This window comes from Lactuca virosa, chromosome 8, assembly GCF_052849685.1.
Source record: "Lactuca virosa cultivar CGN04683 chromosome 8, Lactuca_virosa_CGN04683_v6, whole genome shotgun sequence".
Lineage (NCBI taxonomy): Eukaryota > Viridiplantae > Streptophyta > Magnoliopsida > Asterales > Asteraceae > Lactuca > Lactuca virosa.
The window spans coordinates 42,020,554-42,026,890 of NC_136433.1; positions in this window are offsets into that span (position 1 = coordinate 42,020,554).

Below are 6,337 nucleotides of genomic sequence, written 5' to 3' on the forward strand. Positions count from 1 at the left end.
GTAAAGGTTTAGGGTATGATTTTTGGCTAATAACCTCAGAACCCCAATTAAATTAGTTCCTTTATCATATATCTCCTAGAAAAATAAAGAGCTTGATAAGAAACACCACACAAATAGAAAAGAAATTCTATTGTTTTCTCAGTATGTGAGTCAAATATCAACATATAGGAAATATGAAAATAGAAAACAATCTGAGAGAAGAAGACAGAAGTTTCAAATATCAACATAGTAATTTAGTACCTCTGCTACCAGTCAAAAGAGCCATTCCGCCCTCATACGAAACTGGTGCAAAGTTGTTTGCTTCTCTCCCATTGTATTTTATAGAAGCCTTGTCATAAGTGTAATAACTTATCAACTAATCAGGTTGAAAAAAAAAAGTTAAAAGTCAAACCTTACAGTTCTGATTCCAGTGTCAACAACCGAAGGTAGATTTAATTTCTTTCAAGAAATAGGCATATCAGAGCTTCCCGCTGACACAATCACAAATTACAGTAAGGATTATCATCTAAGATGAGCAACAACACTCATTTGATAATTATAATGTACAAATATGAGATGACTTCTCTCTCAAGCATTTCATCAAACATCTTATATGCGTTATAAACTTATTAAAGTTTTACTTTTTTATGTTTAAGTTGTTTGACATTAGTTAAAAAGAAACGAGCCTTTAGTCAACTTACCAATCTCATTTCCATGTGCCATGTCAGCAACATTAGCCTGGTCAACAACAGTCTTACTTCTGATTCAAATTTGAGTAATTAAATGAGTCAAACCTCATTTCCCAAGATTTTATTAAAAAATAAAAAGATTTCCATGACTAACCAGTTTCATTTAAATTGAGCAGAAGTTGTTCCCTTGATGCAAGAGCACATATTCCTGCAGAAAATGCAGTTCTAACAGCCCATGAATGATATGGCGCACACACTTGTTGATAAGCTGATGAAGCTGCATCTTTTAGGGAGTAATCGCTGAATCATCACCACAAGAATATGCAATTAATAACACTAGAATTAATAAATACAGTCAGGTGTAATAAGTCATAAGAACATACTTGTTTTATAGAAAATTCTGGAATAATTCTCGAATTAGGTCAAGACCCTGTCTAACTCTGCGAAGATTATGAGTATGGCTACCACGTGACTTCACTGTCTTCCATTTTACATCATAATCAACTACACTGCTTAAACTCACATAGCGTTCTGATGCTTCTTCTAGATCACGCACCTGAAAACCAAATAGAGGATTTTGAATGAAGAGCACAGAAACGAAAGAACACGCATCACAAAATGGCTTTAATTTCAAAACAGGAAAATCGCCATTTCTTCCATCTATAATCAGATTCGAAATTTCCTCAAATGCATCCGCGATTGAAAAAAGAGAGGTTCGTGTTCCAGCGTCTTCAAATTCATCACCGCCGCTATAATCCATCCTCTTGGAGTTGCTCCTGAGATCACACAATTTGAGACAAGCAACAAAACGCAGTTTCCGAATCATCAATTGCAAAAACTAAACACAAATTGTAAGAGAAATCGCGTCTGCTCAGATCCAGATTTTCCTCAAAAGCATATGATATTGTCGGATAGATTTGGGAGGTTGATGAATGTAAGATTTGCAAGTGCTCTGAAAACAAGAACAATTCAAGAGCAGGGGATCACAGGGAGAAATTTGGGAATAACTTTGATCGTACAATGCAAATTTGAATCACGAGCTTAAAACAACAAATTTGGGGGAAATTCAAGAAGAAGTGATCATTTGATATCAGCAAAGAACCCTAGCTTTGATAGTACAATGCAAATTTGAGAAATGAGTTAGTGAAACTTTGGAATAACTTTTCAGTTAGCCGAGTTGGGTTGTCTGGATTAGATTTGGAAGTAATAGAAAAGAACCCAGTCGCATTCGTTTTCTCCGCCGTTGACGGTGGTTTGTGGAGACGATGATGTCATCGTGTACTGCGATGTGGCGTTCCGATCTTGAACCGACATCTTGAGATGGCGGAAGTGTTTGCTTAGGCACTTCGAACTTTTAAAGATTATGAGGTTCGATGCTGGTGGTGGCGGATTAGGGCTTGCACACACAGAGAGAGAGAGAGAGAGAGAGAGAGAGAGAGAGAGAGAGAGAGAGAGAGAGAGAGAGAGAGAGAGAGAGAGAGAGAGAGAGAGAGAGAGAGAGAGAGAGAGACGAACTGCTTAAAGGATTATTAGGGCTTTTTGGTAGAGGATTTTAGAAGAAGAAGAAGGAGATGCATCGGCGGGCTGTTTAATTTTTTGGTATTTCATTTCCCCCTAAGAGAACGCGCCTTCCTAAAGAAAAATATAAAGCGACAGTTTTAGACGACGCGCTTTTTTATGATAGGTGCCCTCCGTGTTTTTAATTTTTTTTGGTTGGACACCACTTTTAGGGCACGCACAAATGCGTGCCCTCTATCCTTCAAATTTTGCAAAACTGACATTATTTTTTAGGGCACGCACAAATGCGCGTCCTCTATCAGCGAGTGTCATTGTTTGCGCGTCATTAAAGGGCTGTTTTATAGTAGTGGTTTCTGATTTTCAAACAAATTTTCTATCCTTTTAAGTTCAAACAAAGTGTTGGAGTACGGGTAGGAGAACTTACCTCGACATCTGCTACGTTTTCCTGCAATGTTGCTTGCGCTATTTCCATCCATAATGATTTTGAAGTTTCTATAAATGGTTAAAACAATGATGATTAAAGTCAGAATCGGTGAGAAAACAAAAGGTAAAATTCAGGAATGGTTTGCATTGAATAATCCACATGGCTAAATTCAAAAACGAAAAGTCAATCGGTTAGCATAAAGCTATTCAAAAGAACACAAAAGTAATAGTGAAGTAATTGGTAAATGTAGCGATTGAAATCCGATATTCAAATTGAAATTGGTAAAAGCTGATTCGTAAATGAAATTAGAAACGCAAATGAAATTAGAAAAATCCGAGATCTTAAAATCCAAAAATGGTTAAACGGTAGTAGATGATAAACTCATAAAAGTCAAATTTTATTGAGAAAAAAGGAAGAATCAATGGAGAAAAAGGGAGAATATATACCTGAATAGCACGATGATTCTTGTGGTGATTGAGACAGAGAGAACAAAGAGGGCCATTCATGCAATCCAAGCAATACATATTGCATTCGGACTTGTTTGAATCTGCGTGCAGTTAAAAATAAGTGTAATTAATATGTGCATGATTTAAGTTACTGTTTTTTTTACCGAAGAATTTGTGTATTCTGTGTTGGAACAATGTCAAGGACTACATTTTATAAAATTAATTAAACTTTTATAATAAAAATTTATAATTATTAATCAATTATTTTAAATAAGTCATTTTAAATAAATTATTAATTAAGAGATATATCAAATTTTTAAAGTTATTATAACTTGAAATTTAACATATAATTTGAAAATGTAAATTTGCATTTTGAAATGAATTGCCTAATATATCCACATGACACATGACATAGTATTAATGAGTAGTTGTATTAGAATGACACTTGACAAAAGAAGATTAAAACTATTTATTTATTAAAATTAAAATAGGGATACGAAGATTAATTTCTCTAATTTGGAATGAAACACTCCAAATGTAATTCACTTTGTTAAATACATTTAAATGACATACCAAGCACGGATAATTTTTTTTGAGTTTTATAGCCATTATTTTAATTTGTTTATTTGTTTATTTTACTTTTTTTTTTTTAAACAGAACACTCATTAGCTATACATAAACAATGTGTACAGTGTAAAAAAAAGGTTATGAAATCTTACATCTCTCAGTATTTGCTCTAGATCTTCATGGTATTTTGCAAAGAACTTGTCATCATATTACCTCTCTTTTCCATCCATGGACTCCAATTTCTATCCGGAAAGAATGCATCAACGGAATCGTAAACAAACAAATCTTTAAAAAAAAGTTTGCATAATATTTAGTTCATACTACCAACCAAGTTTCTTTAGGCAACAATTCTTTAGTTTCAAAAACCCCATCCCTGTGATGAAAATTAAAATTAGAAGTATGATGCTATAATACATAAATAAATAAAAGTGTGCTGCTAGTTCTTGCATTTACCCTTTTATACATATAAGTCTCATATGAACTGAATCGGTGAAAATAATGAAGGGGTGGTCGGGTAGACTTTGCAATTGTTTGGGGGGGGGGGGGGGGGGGGTTAGTGTTTTTAATTTTTATTATTAGTTGATTAGTTTCATGTAATTATTATAATTAGTCTTGCATTACTATTAATTAGTTTATTGATAAGGATTCCAGTTTAGGGTTAGTTTAGGAAAGCTTGGGTAGTTGGGTATAAATAATCCATCAGGATTACTAACGAGGCAGAAACTGAGTTTAAAACCCTAGGAGAGCACCTATTTCTCACAATTTTCTTTTGTTTAGTGACTTAAATAAGAATGCAACCCAACATCTTTTGAAATAAAATTTAAGTTTTATGTATAACCAAGTAAAGGTAGAGAAGACGATCAGAACAATTTTAACTGTTACATTGGAACTATGGGATAAATTTTGAAGATACAAACTCATAAGACACAAATGCCATATAACTGCAAATTTAAAGCCTTGTAAATTATTGTTTCAAATTATGTAAATTGATGTGCTAAATATCATACATCTTAAGGAATTGGGATCATATCAGCGAGACAAAAAGAAAATAGATATCATATGACGTAGAATATAAGGCTAACCATATCATCAAGCTGCTCAATTAATCAAAGTGCGAGAAAAATACTCCAGAAAGAATCTCATAATTGTAACAAGTTTCTAGTAAAAATTTGACAGATAACAGGAATACATAGGGATGATGGTGATGGAAACAGTGAGCGGCGGTTGTAAGTGCATAATATAAGCTAAAGCGATGGGTGGACATCACTTGTTAGTGATAAGTAAGGTAATAAGTTAGAAGCATTTGAAACAGCTTTGCTTGGATTGTTGTCTACTAACTATGAACAAAGATTACAAGATTGGTAAATAAACATTTAAGCAGATTATAAGATTAGTTTACAGTAGTTTCACTTGGGCGTTTTATCAAACAGATGGTGATCTTTTAGAATAGAATTTGTTTTTTCACACGTTGCAGACTTTTGATCGATGGAACTACCCCAAACGACTTGCTTTAACTTAGCAGAGGGAGTCTTGAAGAGCGGGTGAAGTGAAGAAGTCGATAGAAAAAGGTGACGACTTCTAATCACCGATATTCATCTTCGTCGACGACCTCATGCAAAAAAATGAAGATAGAGAATGTTCGGCTGCTGTATTAGCTAGACGGATGAGTAGGTGACCATGGTAGCGTAAACTAACCCTTATGAACAGTACCTCGGTATATGTATGGAAAAAGTGAATATACCTTGAGGGTATACAAGATTAGGTACCCACTCATTAACTACGTAGTTTTGATTATTTGTTTATTCTTTTGAAAAAGAAAAAAAAACAATTTGTCTTTCGGTTACAATCGGCATTCCAAGATTCACCGAGAAAACAACCGTGGACAAGATTCTTCAACAAAAATTGGTGATATTTTTTAAATGGTAGAGAAAAATGGATAAAATCATGAGGGAAGACTTCGAAATGTAAAGTGAATGCAATTTCATCTTTTTAAGCAGATGAAATAGTTTTTTGACAAATCACTCCACTTTATTGAGATAAACATATGAAAAGAAATTGCGAACAAGAAAAAGTGAAAAATCTATTTGATAATTGGTAGGAAGTGTAATCATAAATGTAATTAATTAATATTTGAGAAATTGAGGTTCGGCAGTGAATAAGGACGTATTAAAAGGAAAGAAGTCTTTTTTTTTTTTTTTTGAAAAGTAAACAAATGAACAAAACTACGTAGGGGCTGTTTGGCAGGATCTGAATTTTTAAGAGGTCTGAATTTCTAAGATGGTCTGAATTTTTAAGATCTGAATTTTTAACATGTTGCTTGGTTGAAACCTCTGAATTATTGTGCTGAATGATAAAAATGACCATTTTACCCCTCTGCATCATTTCTTTCAATTACAACATTGTACTTCTAAAATTTCCTTATTAAGACACTGTATTTGAAAATTATAACCAACTCTAGCATTCTAATATGGTTGAAATAAGTACAATGCTATAACAAAGCTAAATGGAGAAGTTTGAATTGGATACTTCAATAATACAAAGCTATTTTACATGTTTAATAGTGTAATAACCAATTATCCTACAATCAAATAAAATATGAATATAACCTAATACATTCATCTCTAGCATAAACACCATTCATTCCATCGATTCATCTACAAGTCTAGATAATTCGCATTCCAAAGTGACACCAACATCTTGACAATTAAAGTACA